Raw genomic sequence first — 18,297 nt, 5'->3', positions numbered from 1 at the left:
AGACATCTATCACCTGAAGTTAAAACAAGGAAGAGGTATTTGAGAGGCAGAAAGAAGCTGAAACTGTACCGACATGAAATCGATGATGGAGTCTTCTAGGTTCTGAAAGTTTGTGGCTCATTTCCTGTAAATAGTAATTTTAAAATATGTAATTCTTTTAAACATGATATCTCAGCCAAATATGGTGATACCAAGAAGATATGTGTGTCATTTTGAAGCTTGAAATGTCTCCTAGTGCCTGACAATGAGTAAAATAACATTGATATAGTTAATAATTATCTATGGATTTTTACATGATTTATGCAACATAAAATATTAGTATAAGTTACATATAAGGTAATATTTAATTAATGTAAATGAAAATAAAAAATAGCTCTATGTCAGGCACTAAAGAATAGTTTTAGCTATAAAACAGTGAAAAAATGTGGCTCTATCTTAAAAACTGCATGTTGCATGTCAAAATTATAAACAAAATAATTTTTATAAACAATTTAGACACAATTTCAAGGGATCTGTTCACTTCATTCTCTTTCTGGTACCATACTCAATTGTATAAAAATTTTACAGAGCAAAATTATGCAAAACAAATTTTTTTGTATGGAAAGATGTACATATAGCCTACCTTAAGTACAAATATATTTCTAGGTCTCATCTATGCAAATAATTTTACTACAGTATCATCAATCCCACCGGCGTTATAAAACAAAGGATTTGATTCAGCGTCGTTGGATAATCTTTTCAAAAGTTGTGCGTTGTGATTCTTTATTAAAATGACTTGCAGTTCGTTTTAAAAGATTCTGAACATCCTGATGACAATATGAGGCGCTCAGCGCACAAATTGCCCCACCCAAAAATTATATTTCGACATTACCTCTTTGTAACAATGCGCAAAATGCGATACACAAACGAAACTTGTACTGAAATCTCATGGTAAAACTGGGAATGATGATTACACAGTTTTACACTTTAAAGAGAAGAATGTGAGGAACGTTTTAAAGCAATAAACCCAAATATGCAAATTTTGTGGGTTGATCCACGTGTGCTCTGAACGCCTCATACGGTAATTTCATATGCTCGTGATTATCTTATTCCGAATTTTCGTATTTAAACTATCTTACTTCTTTATTGCATAGGATATTAATATATCTTCCAGTTACCAGTATATTGAAACCGTTTTATTGAATTCCATCTACTGTAAAACCTATTTCCTGTTTACACGCAATTATGAGGTAAATAGGCAGTTACACTCAAAAATTGAGCTTAAACTTACTGTAATATGACATAGCCACCGGCATAGCTCAGTTGGCTAAGGCGCTTGCCTGTCGATCCGGAGTTGCGCTCGTGCTCGAGTTCGTTTTCTGCTTGTTGGCTTTTTCTGAGGTTTACCACAATCATAAGGCGAATGCCAGGTAATCTAAGGCCAAAGCTCGGCCTCAACTTGTCAAATACCATCTCGCTATCACTAATTCCATCGATGCTAAATAACCTAATAGTTGATACAGCGTCGTTAATTAATCAAGTAAAATAAAGTACCGTACTAATTTGGCAACAAATCATATGGATATTAAAAAAAGTGCTAACAACATTTTTCTGTAACAAGGTACGTAACCAATCAACGTTGCTGTCAGAATTTAGTTGAGTTGAAGAACAATTCTGAACCATTTTGAGGAATAGTCTTCTTCAGTTCTCCTTCCTGATGGTTTCAGTCTTTCTCTTTTCTATTCACGACAAAAGTGTACCTTTCCTTCTTCTACCACAAATCTTTCCATAGGCTAATTAAGACTTCTGAAATTTCTTGCCATGCATTAACACTTCTTGTTTCTATTTTTGTGATCCTCACACTTAACATTCCACAAATCCGGCCGGTCTGTGTACATTTCTATTAAATTATGGGTAACTAAATTGTACTTATTTGATTTAATTCCAGATTGGAAAGTAACCAGTAGGCCTTATAGGACTAAAGAAGTGTAATACACTTTTTTATATTTGTTAAAAATATTTAATTTAACAGTTACTATAAATTAATTAGGATGATAATTTACAATGAATTCAAGATAAATGTGTTGAATAACATTTAGAAACTGCTTGTAACAACACTGTTTTATGGAAAAACTGTGTAACATCTTCAGAAATTTCAACCCTGGAAAATTTTAATTACATCCTAGTGAATATTGTTTGCTTAAGTTATAATATTGTACCATATATATTTCATGAGACTTGTTAACTGAAATATAAGATTGTATTTTAGTCTTTAATTTCATATCATTTTATTTCATTCATTCATGTATATAAATTATAAAATGTTGTACAGATTTTCGGAATTTATATATTTGAAAATTTTATTAATCTCATAATTTAAACATAAGACTTTTTTCCTCTCATTTTATTTCACCTAATCCGTCCATATGAAATAAATTATAATAAAATTGTACTTAAAAGATTCAATATGTGATTTAATTCATCAATATCATATTAATATTATAATGATGTATTTATAACTCTAACATACCTATCTTAGGTAAGTTAGGGTTCTGTGTAAAATTAGAGTACATGTAATAGGTCTATTTTATTTTTTTGCATGTCATATGTATATAATTTTATGTAATACATCTGCTTTTTATGTCATATACATGTTTCTATGTATAATATATTATATACTTACATTCATGTACTTGAATGTGATGTAACTGTCTATCTGTTATAAGTAATATCCATTCGTTAGTAACATGGTAACCTTTGTGTATTTGTATCGAAAATGTATTTAATTATAACCCTAATATACCTAATGTTAAAATAGGGTTCAATAAATATGGATATTCAATAAAAAAATACACAAGACCAGAAGCACAGAATCTTGATGTAAAGGAAAATTAAATGCTCATAATTATATTGACAATATCGAATCGGTATAAAACAAGGAGGTAGAAACAGTCTAGACCAGCGTTTCTCAATTTTTTTCAAGTGGGGACCACCTTTTTAAGTCAGAACAGTTCCGCGGACCACCTTATCTTGTTCCCTTCGAAAGCAAATTTATCATTTTTGTAGCATATTTTAATATCAGTATACATATATTTTAAAATAGAATTAATTAATTAAAATTAGTTTATTTCAATTAATTTTAAATTAGTATTAACTAATTAAGTTAATGCTAATAGAAAAAATTTATTTTCGTTTTTTTTAATAATTGAAGGCTGAGAGTTTAAAAAATCTTTAACTTATTAATTAACAAAATAAATAAATGTTGGTACTCACATTAATATTCTACAGGTTTACATTTTACACTTGCATGTTTCGTCTCTAACTGCCGTTTCAATTTCGCGTTATACAATCATTCAATGACAGAATTACCTAACATAACTTCTTGCTAGTTAATATTTGTAACGGAAGTGACCCAGCTTCTCAAAGCAGCCACGTTACCATATACTTAGGGGTACCCTTTTACATCACAACCTGCTCCCCATGATACGATTCCAACTACATTGTCATTAGAAACTATCTAGAGGACCGCCGGAATCTGCATTGCACACTCCTTTTCCTCCTTGGGGAACTCCGGCACAGATCATTCTTTTGGTTATTCCTCCATACTTCTCCATGTAAATATCATTACATTCGTCGAAATCTACGATGTTGACCTGCACTTGCTGCAGCTGATCAGGGTATTGTCCGCCTTCACTGAGTCGGCCCCATCCTGTGACGACGACTTGAGTACCTCCTGAAGGTTCTACGGTTGTCATTGCAATGGGTTGTACAACGTCGCTGTATTCGAATGGTACGGATATCTGTGAAATATATGAGGCATATTATTAGTTACTGTTACTGTTATTGACAACTTCGAGATTTTGGTCGTTGCCATAATCCTATAAGTTATGTAGTGTGGATGTGAAGGGTACATATCGGTAGCAGCTGATTTAAACGTTCAGTAAATAAGCACAATGTGAACACAAAATGCTTCCCAGTGCTATACTTGAAGCCCTAGCCAATACATTTTTCTGAAAGGAAGACTGTATAATGAAATAGTTCCTCATATTGTTCACTCAAGTTATCTTGGTAGCTGAGCTCTCTCGTGCTCACTGCAGTTCTACAGCTATCTGTTCTGTAACAAGCTTCTGATACAGTCGTACTGATCTAAAGCTTTGTATATTTTAAGATCAAAATCGAAATATGAATTATTAATATTAGCTAAATGATGAAAGTGTATTCTTAAATAATATTCAGTACGAGGGCCATATGTATGAAAATTGCATATTTTTGTCAAGTTATGAAACATTAAGTGAACATTTTTAATAATAAATAACTCATAAAAGTTAATATATGAAGTTTTACTTCTAAAGTGTGAATGGATCTTCATTATATTAATTGATGACTCAAGAATACTTTCTATTAACTTTCACAATAGAATTTGTGATATCACAATTTTTTCATCTTAAACTTTTAATGAAGATGAAATAAAGGAAAGAATAATATTCGTAAGGATCGCATCTAACTTGGTATACTATTTGTAAGCAATATTTGGTAGATATCTATGTAAACAGAATTAATAGACCTTCACTTTAATGAGATGGAAAGTAGAGGTAATATGGTTGGCAAAATTAGAGTGTTTGTGTGTATACTAATGTGTGTTAGTCCCATTTCTTTTCCGTAAATAGAGGTTTAGAAAGTTAGTAAGCACGAATTGTCGTTTGCTTCTAAAATTGCTCAAACGACAAGAAGTCTCATTAAGTTAAACATACTGACCTTTGCTACTGCCACATCATAATCCACAGTATAGCAATCGAAGTTGGGGTGAGATAAAATGTCGACTGCTGGATGAAGTGTACCACCTGTTCCTTGGATGCTACTTCCTACTCTGTATTGTACTACATTCGTAGGTAAGCTGTGAGGAAAATAATTATTATGAGAAGCTGTAATGTTACGTTTTTACATGATGAATACCGTAGTTGAATCCATTTATAATATGAGAGCGGCTAAGGACAAATCGCACAGTGATCCAAATCTCAAAATTCGTGACAAAATTTAATTTTTAGACTTTTCTTGAGAGGAATAGGTTATATACAAATGTCTTAGTAATTGTTGGGACTAATACATTTTAATATATCACAGTCCTAAATTTGAATTTGGTGCCTGTTTTGGCATTTCAAAGTAAAAGATTGCATCTTACTGAGATTTTACGATCGTAATCAAAGGTTTATAAATGTGATTAACAGTTTAAATTTAAAATTATATAAAATATATGTCATTTTCTGACTTATTTACTCTCATTATGTACATCAAAAATTTGCAAAAGTTCGTCAACACTCTAAATTTGCACGTATAGTCTTGCAAAATATTTTTGTGTGTTGGTTTAGAACATTCCAACGTATAGGCCTATCCTGCTGTAAAGAGCATAACCCTACCACGCGCTACTTTATTGGTAGCTCTGCATATATATGGTAAATTAGGGTCTGGCTACTTACGTTATTGACTTCTAGCAGAATGTGGTGCCCACAAGTGGCGGGGTAACACGTTAAAGTACAAAGTGTCCAACATGCCCGACTGTCCAACAGACCCTAATTTACCCTACAGAGGATTACACTAAAAAACCAAAGCTAATTTATAGGAAGAAGAAAATTCTGGGGTAGTGTCGCAACAAATGACGGGACCACAGCTCGGTAACTTTTTTATACTGCAGCTCGATCTCCATCAATCACAGGAGTTGTTGAGTGCCCAATTAAAGATTTTCCGCAATTTTTAGAACATTGTCATGTGGCTATGATATCAATGAGATAGCTTATGAAGAATGTGCCGTACAAATTGCGCGCATTTTTGTACTATATGCCAGCATCATTGCACAAGATGCGGCTAGATTCGTTGTCCCATTTTCAATTGATCAGATACCAGGAGAGGCTCAAGAAGCAAAAAACAAGAATGGTAACACGTTAAAATACAGAGTGTCCAACATGCCCGACTGTCCAACAGACCCCAGTTTACCCAATATAAAAACAACAAAAAATATCACTCCAGGTTGCGAGCGTCGTTAAATAAAACTATAATTATTATTTATCACTCCAGAAAGATTTTCAGAACTGTCACAATTGAAGATATTTTTCAAGGCTTCTGCTAACACCCGAAGCTATTCTATCAGAAATTTTGCAAGGAAAATTATGGGATCAATGTGTACAGATGTAGTTATTCTTATGAAGGCACAAGAATTTACTCGAATTGCAACATAACTTCCATCTTCAGAGGAGGAAGATCAGGAAGGAGAAGAAAAAGCAGAAGAGGAGAAAACTGATCTACCCGATTAGCAAGGTATGTTTCAAGTCACCCAAAAGCAATATCTGTTTGTTAATCCATTGCAACATTTAGTATGAAAATAGTGTAGGCCTATACATATATAGATAATAATGTGAACTTCATTGCAACATTTAGTATGAAAATAGTGTATACTAATATACTTAATTACTGGCTTTTAAGGAACCCGGAGGTTCATTGCCGCCCTCACATAAGCCCGCTATCGGTCCCTATCCTGAGCAACATTAATCCAGTCTCTATCATCATATCCCACCTCCCTCAAATCCATTTTAATATTATCTTCCCATCTACGTCTCGGCCCCCCCAAAAGTCTTATTCCCTCCGGCCTCTCAGCTAACACTCTATAAGCATTTCTGGATTCACCCATACGTGCTACATATCCTGCCCATCTCAAACGTCTGGATTTAATGTTCCTAATTATGTCAGGTGAACAATACAATGCGTGCAGTTCTGTGTTGTGTAACTTTCTTCATTCTCTTGTAAGTTCATCCCTCTTAGCCCTAAATATTTTCCTAAACACCTTATTCTCAAACACCCTTAACCTATGTTCCTCTCTCAAAGTGAGAGTCCAAGTTTCACAACCACAAAGAAGAACCGGTAATATAACTGTTTTATTAATTCTAACTTTCAGATTTTTTGACAGCAGACTGGATGATAAAAGCTTCTCAACCGAATAATAACAGGCATTTCCCATATTTATTCTGTATTTAATTTCCTCCCGAGTATCATTTATATTTGTTACTGTTGCTCCAAGATATTTGAACTTCTCCACCTCTTCAAAAGATAAATTTTCAATTTTTATATACTAATATATAGATAATATTATGAAGTTAATAAAATAGCATAATTAAAGATATCTTACGATAGCCTATCTTTATTCTATAATACACTAGTATAACATGGTTAATATTTGTAATAAAATACGAAATTTTCTTCATTTCGTTATAAAAATGATTTTAAAGTGTTTTTGTAAATAATTTTTTCTATCTGATTTTTGCCGATTTTTCCGTTCTTTCGTATCACTGTGCATCGGTGCGATAAGTTATCGGCACTGTCGCCTTCTCACACTTAAGCTGAGTCATTCTTTCGGTGAGCGCCGCGTCACCACACAGTATTGTATGTCATCTTCACCGTATGGATTTTTCTAGTTTAAACTTGTTTTCAAAATAACAACTCCGTAAACCTGATGAAATGTGAACTCTTAAATTTTGTGAAAAATATTTGTCATCTTTACCGTATCGATTTTTCTAGTGTAAACTTGTTTTCAAAATAACAACTCCGTAAACCTGATGAAATGTGAATTCTTAAATTTTGTGAAGAATATCCCTTATCTTCACCGTATTGATTTTTCTAGTGTGAACTTGTTTTCAAAATAACAACTCCGTAAACCGGATGAAATGTAAACTCTTATGCAAAGTCTTTTGCACTCTCTTCTCGAATGACAAAGTACAACACAGCAGTATCATACATAGTGGTCTCGTGTAACGGTATGTGATAACAATATATGTATCTGAAAATTTGTGGGAATTTCATTTCGCGACTATATGTCCCATGCAATTAGTCTCGCGACAATTGGTCCCAAAAAAGAGAAGGAAATCGTCCCAACGACAATTCGTACCACAAACAAATATGTCCGACGACAACGTTTACTGGACAATTGGTCTCAGAAAGAAATGTATTAATAATTAGCAACAGAATTTTAACATTTTCAAACATTCAACAATACAATAATTACCAAAAGACAGTGATTTCTATTTGAGTTGCAGCAACAAAATTTCAAGAATTCACACCTTCATTACATATTCCTTATGGACCGTCCTCGCCTCATGACAAGTGAGAGAGGCAATCCGAAATTAATATGGCAAGTTTCTATACTACAGACATTGATATGCTGAGAAGAAGACAGAATGGCGTTGCGAGAAAAGAGGGAATTGTGGTGCCAGGTTACACGTACAAAGAAGCCAACAATTTTACGAGAAACAGAACTTACCCATCCGCCGAACTGGGTAAGTATAAAGCGACAGAAGTCATAGCTAGTATCAATGAAGATGCACAAACTTCTAATGAGGCAACAACATCATATATTAACCGTCACATAAACACCACTACCAGTGAAACATACGTGGCATTATTAAAAAATGAAAGTATGCGACGTAATATCCAAAGGATACATGCTAGACATTTGCCAAATAATTCAAAAAATAAAAATCCGCTAAACTGAAGAATTTCCTGCGGTACCCTTGAACCATGCTGTCCCGGTTACGACAAAATTTAACTAAATACACAATGTCGCCAACATAAGGACATGACGTTGGTCAGTGGCGTCGTTAGAAGGAGAAATTTATTTTCTTTTTTTTTTCTCTACCTCCTTCGTTCTGAACATTACTGAGAGATACCACTATTAGCGACAAGATATATTTGGGTAAATATTGCAAATAGATTACGTGACTTAGATGAGGAGATCGCGAAAGAAAGAGTTTTGCTGTGGCGCATGCGCGGACCTCTCATGCAGTGGCAGCATGATACTTACTTGAGTTTATTTTCGTGTGTGCGTTCCAGATCAAATCAATAAGATGCCTTCTTGCTCCGGTTACAAATCTTGCATATTATACGAAGGTTGGATTTGGTTAGTTTAGGTTCTCATTAATCAAGCCCGCGCATGCGCAGACAGCCAAGATGATCCTGTCGGTCATGGCCCTTATAATAGTTCTTATTCCGTAATATTGATAATCAATAATATGATGAAAACATTGAATAATTTAATGGCCGCTAAAAGTTTTCTTCTAGACTACAAATAAAATGGCAAAGCAGTCATAAAATTACGTACTTAACGCTTTGATGAACAATAAACGAAAATTTACGTTCTTCATTTGAATGATATTCCCTGAAACACACCTTAATATCCCTTTATTTCGTTCTGATAATCTACTTTAAGATCTTACTACATCTGCATTTCCTTTTGGTGCATTCAAAAAACCGCCGTTTTACTGCATATACCTTACACTTAACGAATGGTGTGAATTATTTAAAAATATAGTCGCGAATATTACTACAACCATTCCGATTGTCTTTTGTTTGACACGGCTCGATACGGCCCGGTGACGGCCAGCGAGCAATGTCGACTACCAACGTTGGTGTAACTTGCGTAGATATTATCCAGTTGTCCCTTTGGAGGAATTACAAATTATCCCCGACAGATTCTCATTAGAGAAAGACGGTGAATAATGGCAGCTGCACTTCCATAACGGCACAAGTTATAATTTTCGCTACACGAGACCACCTGTTGAGACTGATTACATGCTCGTATTGAATATGAGACGAATTTGATGATACTTTCAAAGTCTCACCAGTCATCATTGTGTCAACTTTATATTATGATCATGGTAATTTGAAGGTTAATGGTTTCCTTTAGTCATGGCAGTAATGAAAATTAAACACAAAATTTGTATACTGAATTTTTCCAAACCATCATTCTTCATTATTACTTTGTATTACTAATGGTACAACTAAAAACGTTGGTACCAATTAGTTTTGTATGAAATGTCACAGGGTACAAATAGATTATGGGACACACTGTCTGGAATAAATTTCTACCGGGACGAATAAGTTGGGACAAATTGTCGCACAATCGGGAATTTGAGTTCTTTTTATAGATGTTATCAGAAAAATAGTTTAAACATTTTCTTTTGTAACTTATATAAATATTGATAAAACACTTACTTCTCAACACAATGGGCAGCAGTGAGTACCCAGTTTTGACCGATGATTGAACCTCCACAGTAGTGCTGTCCATATACTTCCATGGAAACCTGCATTAATGTAACAAGTCAAATAATATGATCGTATAATTTCGAGGGAAAAATTGTTCCGGAGCCGGGTATCGAACCCGGGACCTTTGGTTTGAATATGATTGTATTTTATAACAGGTTATTCCAATCTTACCTTAGATTTCAAACGATTTCAGTTATTTATCATAAGAATATGAATATACAGTAGTACTCATCATATACACAGTGACCACAATAGCGTCTTATTAGAAATCTTCTGGGAAAACACAGTAAATCCGAGGTCAAGTCCAGTGTCTGTCTGGAACTTCAACAAAACCGATGTCCATGAATTACAAACGTTTCTACGACAAAAGCATGATGACTTTCTAAGGACTGAAGGAAATATCGAAAATGTATGGCATAGATTTAAGAGTATAATTTTCGAGGCATTAGTAAAATGTGTACCTTCTAAAATAATTAAGAAAAATCCGGACCCTGAATATTACACTAATTATATTCGCTACTTAAAGAAAAGAACAAGGAGCGCATTTAGTAGACGTAAACGAAGCCATGAGCATTGGGAAAAATATGTCGAATTAATTAAAAAAACTTGAGTGTGAGAAAAGGATAGCTCAGGAAAATTGTCTAAAAACCACTTTAAAAGAAGATGAAAGTAACAATTGGCGACAGTTTTATAATTATGTACGCAAGAGAAAAGGAAAAAATGGAGGAGTAGTGCTTTTACGAAATCAAAACGGAGAAAGTATAACTAATGACAAAGAAAAGGCCTACTTATTAAATTCCTATTTCATTTCGGCTTTCAATAATAATAATAATAATAATAATAATAATAATAATAATAATAATAATAATAATCCCGCTGATAGGAGTGGTTGTGTCACAGACCGTGAATGTGAACCAAATTCGACTTTCAAAATAACTTCCAAAGGGGTTAGAGAGAGAATAACGAAATTAAAAAGTCGGAAGTCTAGAGGACCAGATAGTATTGCTACAGAGATTCTTAAATTAGTTTCCGAGGCCATAATTCCATACTTAATGCGTATATTTCATGTTTCCATAAACAATGCAGCTGTTCCATGTGACTGGAAATCAGCTATAGTGGTACCCATACATAAAGGTGGAAATAAATTAGATGTCGGAAACTACAGACCGATTAGCCTTACATCTGTCGTATGTAAAGTCATGGAGCATTTGATATCGGATTATATTCGTCATGTTCTAAATGCGAAAGACTGGTTTTACAACCGCCAGCATGGTTTTAGGGAAGACTTCTCATGTGATAGTCAAATTACGTCGCTGGTTCAGGATCTAGCTGAAGAGGTAGATAGAGGCGGAAGAATCGATGCAGTTGTGATTGATTTTTCGAAAGCATTTGATTTGGTGCCACATGACATATTAATAGATAAGTTAAGTAGGCTAGGAATAGATAAAAGAGTGGTGCTATGGACCCAAGAATTCTTAAAAGGTAGAACCCAGAGAGTTAGAGTAGGTCATGAAATATCGGAAATTTGGAAATATAAATTCAGGGATGCCACAGGGCAGCGTTCTGGGTCCATTACTCTTTATAATATACGTAAATGACCTATGCCAGAATATTACATCAAATGTGAGGCTATTTGCAGATGACTGCATTATCTATAGAAAGATTAGAAATAATTCAGATGTAGATGCTATTCAAACACACTTGAATAAAATTTATAACTGGGCGTTAATGCATAGAATGAAAATAAATGGTTCTAAAAATAAATCTAACATTTTGTAAAACCCGAGAGGAAACTAGTCTTAATTACGAATTCAGTGGTGTTGTAATTCCGCAAGTACAATGTTGTAAATACCTAGGAGTGTATTTAAACTCCAAACTTTCTTGGGGAGAGCATGATGATAATGTTACGGGTAAAGCATGGAGGGCACTTCACTTTATTATGAGAATCTTGAGAAAGGCTAGTCCCAAATCGAGGGAAATAGCATATCTAACGTTAGTGCGACCGTTAATGGAATACGGAACTACATGTTGGGATCCCTATAGAATATATCAGATAAATTCCTTAGAAAGAATCCAGTATAGGGCAGCTAAATTTGTTAAAGGTAAAGGAGAAGATGGAAACGATACGATAAAAGAACTTAAATGGGAAACTTTGGAAAACAGACGTAGGAAAACTAGAATAACATCATTGTATAGAGCACATCTAGGTCAGAAAGCATGGGTAGACATAACGGCTCGGTTAGAAAAGCCAACGTACTATGGTAGGAACGATCATGATTTTAAAATCAAATGTAGGAAACAGAAAACGGATGTAGGTAAATTCTCATTTTTAAATAGAACTATAAATGATTGGAATGACCTACCTGCAGCGGTCTTTGAGGGCTGTCCTTCCTTAAGGAGATTCAAGAATAATTTAAAAAGTTGTATATAAAGTGCAAATTAAAATTAAGGTGACACTTAACATTCAATTTTTCAAGGTGACATGTATTTATTTAGCCTGATGAGTTTCTTCCTTGGTTTGAATTGTAAATTATTTAAAAATAGCGTGTAAAAGGGCCTTAGACTAGAAATGTTTAGTTTAAATGTAGTTCTGTTTATAAGTACAGTATGCATAAGGGTGTAATTATTTGACTTATTTGAACTGTTGTATCAGTGAAGCGAGGTGAGTCAGTGAAGGTATGGTTTTACAGTGCAGTGAATAGTTCCGATCAGTGATAATTTATAGCGTCAATGAAATGTGTTCTATAGTGTCAGTGAAATGTGTTATAGTGTGTCAGTGAAATGCGTCGTAGTGCCACTACAGTGAATGAGATGAGAGTAAAGTGAATGACTATTGAAACTTATGTAGGGCCTATACATAATTATGTAGGTTGTAATGTAAAATTAGGTATTTTATTTATGTTTATTATTATTGTGTTAAATTATATTGTGTATTCTTATTGTATTGTGTATAAAATTGCATTGTGTATTGTATAATTGTATTGTGTATTGTAAATTTATTGTGTATTGCTTATCATTTTTTTGTGTATTGCTTATATTGTGTATACCACTGCCACCGGCTGCTTGCCCACTTGCAGTGTAAATAAATACTTACATACATACATATATACCGATAATATTAAAAATTCAGTGAGAGACATTGTTTAGTCTTGTAAAATAATGGGATATAATTATTTGTGAAGATTAAATGCAGTAAGTGAATATAAAAGACAAGCAGGTATAGAATTCTAAAACGCAAACAAATAGATCTCCGAAGAAAATTTTTAGAATCTCGATCGATGAAGTATTAAATTAATCCCTTTGTTCCCTTTTATTTTGTTACTTAATCTCCCTAAAGTTTAGAAAATCCAATGGAAGAATCACTTTTATTCTTCGTGATTTCTGGAAGGAGCGGAATGAGTTAAAAATGTTGGCAATAGTCAAAATAAGTGTTAGAATACGGAGCAGCAAGTATTCTACTGGTTATTTATTTTGTGCCTGATTTTATCTTTAATTAATTGTAAACTTTTTATATTTAATTCTACTTCTTATTGAGTAAGACCCAAAATGGTTGTTTATATTTTTATTTCATACCTTATTGAGTTATTATATATATATATATATATATATATATATATATATATATATATATATATATATATATATTTATATATATACATACTATGGAGAACCACATTCTTCCCGACAGTATATTAGGGTATATGAAGACATTGTTATACTTTTATGTGTATACATACTAATCACCTAAACTAAACTTACGTGAGTAAAATATTTTAAGAAATACGCAATCACAATTTATACTGTTATAAATACAACATTTTTATGTGAAATTTTAAATAATAGCGATTTTATTTGCAGTAATATCACTAAAGGCCTTTATTTATCTATAGGAAATCAAAACTTGAGTGGGGTTGATTTGACTATTACACGATTAGAAGAATGTATATAAATATTAAAATAAATAATGTACTCTAATGCAATAACATATTAATTGAATTACTAAAATACTAACCTGTCTTCAAAATGTATTTTTGTACAATTTCATTTTTTACTAATATTCCGATAGATTGCAGTAGTGTGTTATGATGAGCTGTTCTCTTGTTACTAGTCATTACTCACGATTACTAGTCAAGAAGGCTTTGTTGATTTAGTTTCAGTTTTATTGAAACATTATCAATATTTATAAAACAATCTCTGATACGTGACTATCCATACAGCAGAAGCTATAACATAACCTTAATAATATAAGAAACATGTATGATAGAAAAGTTTTAATAAGGATGATGAAATAAACATGAATAATTTTAAAAGATACAATTATTGAAAATAAAATGTTGGCAAACAAAGAAAAAAATGCTAGGGAGGTGATAAAGATAAACAAATGCTAGGGAGGTGATAAAAATGGTAGGATAAACAACCATGAATTGTTGAAACCGTCGTTCCGTATCGTTTTATTAGTTAAAAGTATTATGACATAATAAAAGTGTAATAGTCATGGTAGTATTTCTTTTGCCATTCTAAAGCTAGTACTTTAGTAGCCTATTGTCAACTTTTAATTCATTTTTTAGATCTGAGTAACTCGTTAATTGCAATAAGAGTAAGTACCTTTGTGCAAAGTGTCCGGAGTTATTCCAAGTATATTGTAATAATTAAAACATTCATACATTCTGTTTGTATGTCATGAGCTGTTTTCATTTCAACAGAATGAACATTAGCTGTCTTCGCGTATAAAATTGCTATTGACATTTAAAGAATTGAATTTGACTGGCATTTATTCTAATACAGTATAATTCTTGAAGTGTGACGCATTGTGACCTTAAAAATGGATAAAGTTGTGGAGGAATAGCCGTATGGCTAGCACGACACTTGGCCTACATCTGAGATAATTCAGATCGCTATTCCGGAAATGGACAATAAGCGTCTGAAGAGGAATGTAATAAGCTTAAGTTTGTTTAAAATTTGTAACTTCTTTCTTTACTCATAGTTTATAACATAATGCAATTTGGCTGATTTGTAATTAAGTAAATTGTATATCTTACATTATATATCACCGTCATCAGAAAGATGTTTGACTATGTTACATTTCCTATCTAATAGGATATATAATCGTCTATTGTTTCGTCCGATAAGCCTTTAATGTAAAATAATTTTTTAGTCTCTCGTCCTTTTTTGTCTACTGTATATGTAGATATTTTAAAAACGTTTATAAAACGAATTTGAGATGCTTCCAGATGTCAAATCGTTTCGTATTTAAAATGAAAATCTTACTTTTATATATTTCAGAGATTTATTATAAACATTAAATAAAGTAAATAAAAATTGTAAAACAATAAAGTATCATAACATTAGTACCTGATATGGGTAGTTAGCGATGTCCGCTGGCGTTCCACCCACAATTCGGCCGTCAAAGTAACTCCTGGGGACGCGAGCGACGGCGCCTGATATAGTGAAAAGTCGAGTCATGTAATTATAAGATATTTTAAGATAGTAATAAAATAATATTTTATCTAGCAAGATAACTTCCAACAGCTTTGTTCGAAATCCATCTTGGAAACTTGCACACTGGCAACACTGTATAAAGGTAACATACACAAACTTAGCTGCTAAAGTTTAATTTTAGAACTCATTTATCTCATTAAATATCAGTCCTATCAAAAATTTTCAAGGAATAAAACTTATCGCAAATTATTTTAAAGAAACTTTTGTTATGTAATATTTTTCACAAAAATCAATAATAAGCGAGATATTTCGATTTATTTAATTCAGGCCCCCTTATAACCCCCCTTTTAAATAACGTCTTTTGAATGCCATATAGCCTAAAATCTAAGTTACAACGAACTTAATTTATATTCCAATTTTCAGCGAAATCCGTTCAGCCATTATCGCGTGAAAAGGTAACAAACATACAGACAGACATACAAACAAAAATTTCAAAAAAGCGATTTTCGGTTTCAGGGTGGTTAATTATATATGTTAGGACCAATTATTTTTGGAAAATCGAAAATTACCAGAAAAATTTCGGCTACAGATTTATTATTAGTATAGATTACGTCTTATCTGTCAATAAAACATAAAATGTCGAACAGAGAAATATTTCTTTGCAGATTTTAAGCACGTTTGCAATTTTTTATGCTCGCAGCTTATTTTTGTATTTAGTATAAAATATGTTATTGCTTTTAATTGTATAATTAAAAATATTACGTTAATAGTAATATGTTCGATAATAATTAATTTTACATAGAAGATAACGCTCTTATCGCAAAAATTCATAAGTATGAAGTTGCTGATAATAACTGTCTAATAAATTGCTATTACTTTTCATAATTATGCATGAACATTTTCTTTGACACTACGTCTTTGTGTAAGATATGATGATTTTCAAAGTTTATTTGTTATAGTTTTAAACCCATATCTTAAAATACAGAAGTCAGTGCATTGTATTTTTTTTAATTCATAGGCTAATATTGAAATGAATCGAATACGGGTAATTAAACATTTTAATAATTACATTTGAGAGTTAGACAATGTATAAAATAATGCATCAACCCCTACTAGAAAAATTATGCAAATAAAGAGATCAAAGAAAACTAATAATTACTGGAACATAAATAGTAGGCCTATATCATTGATGATTTGAAGGTTGCTATAGTAACATAGCGAGAATAATATTTTGAATTTATATAATTAGTAAAATATTCTTAAACATGAGGTATTAATAATCATAAGTAAGATGTGAATGGAATATTGGTTTTCCTCTTAGAATGTATTTACTTTATTAATGGTTGGTTATTTGCCTAGAGAGACTACGAATAGGGCAGCAAACACAGCCAGACGTAGCATTGTGATGTGTGAGTCGAACAGAAATATGCCGATTCATGAAAACATATCCATATTTATACGCATGTTTGGAGTACCTGTTCGTCTGGGATTTTGTATTTGTTATTTTTAATAGATTGGGGATTCCATTGGAAAATTAATCTTTAATGCGCCTGTAATCATATTGAAATATCTGTATGGTATAATCGGCATTTCCAGTACTCAGATATTTGTGTTATTTTGTAACAAGATTTCATAATAGTCTCTCTAATTTTAATCTGATAAAAGATAAATTAATCCAGTTATTTCCATATACTTTGCAAACAGAAATCACTGTCAACACAGCAGGGATCGTTGCAAATTCCATGAATTTTCCCCACCCACTAATGGAAAGATCAGCGACACGAATGAGATTACAGCCGTCTGGATATCTAGTCACAAGGATATGAATGAAAGAGAAGACTGATTGGCAAATAATGCGATTGGAAAAATCCCTCTTGTAGTATCACAGCCAATTTGTGGGTTTTTGTAAAATTGTTAAGTGGATGGAGGTGGAGAATATACGGAACTGGAAAATTTGCGTTGATTTGAAATATAGCCTAGGCAATAAGATAAGAGTAAAACTCTCACAAGAAAACGTTAACAATGGTTTTCCTTTAAATATCAACTTAAAGACTGAAGTGTAATGTTAGTTACAGGGCTCAGTACTGCTAGAATCCCTGACACAAGATAGATTCTGTAATTAAAATAGCAAGTTTGTTGAGAGGAAAATATAAAATAACTTTTAATCTATGAATTTACTTTATTAAATTTCGAAGCGAATACAATATTTGAATTCATATCAACGTTGCTCTACATTACAGTAATTTTTACTCTATTTTATTGTAACGTATTATACGATATTCTGTTCTAACGTATTAATCAGTTCCATTTTAGTCTATTTCATTTTATTCCGTTCCAATTTTGGCGTGTAACGTTTATAGTTGACATATACATATTAATAGAAGATTGGAATAATTTTGAAACTTACACTCGTCGTCAAGGAAATGCGTACATCATCTTATATATAAAAGTCAATGTGACTGTGTATGTATGTATGTATGTATGTATGTATGTATGTATGTATGTATGTATGTATGTATGTATGTATGTATGTATGTATGTATGTATGTATGTATGTATGTATGTATGTATGTATGCATGTATGCATGTATGCATGTATGTTTGTTTGTATGTATGTATGTATGTATGTATGTATGTATGTATGTATGTATGTATGTGCGTGCGTGTGTGTATGCTCTAGGCTAGAGGACACACTTGAATATTTGTATATATAGGGCATTTTTACAATAGAAAGGAAAATCAACAATTGTACGCATATGAAAAAGTAGTTCAGTGATACTTTTGCCATGTAGTATA

The 18,297-nt window shown here is 32.5% G+C and overlaps 1 pseudogene; it reads right to left on the bottom strand.

Annotated features, from left to right (window-relative positions):
• Positions 1-2,555: 2,555 nt before the first annotated feature.
• On the bottom strand, positions 2,556-16,918 carry LOC138698861 (trypsin-3-like; annotated as a pseudogene).
• Between the last annotated feature and the right edge of the window lie 1,379 nt (positions 16,919-18,297).

The sequence above is a fragment of the Periplaneta americana genome, chromosome 4, assembly GCF_040183065.1.
Source record: "Periplaneta americana isolate PAMFEO1 chromosome 4, P.americana_PAMFEO1_priV1, whole genome shotgun sequence".
Classification (NCBI taxonomy): Eukaryota; Metazoa; Arthropoda; class Insecta; order Blattodea; family Blattidae; genus Periplaneta; species Periplaneta americana.
Note: the sequence above shows the minus strand (reverse complement) of the source record. Positions and strands in the feature narration are given on the sequence as shown.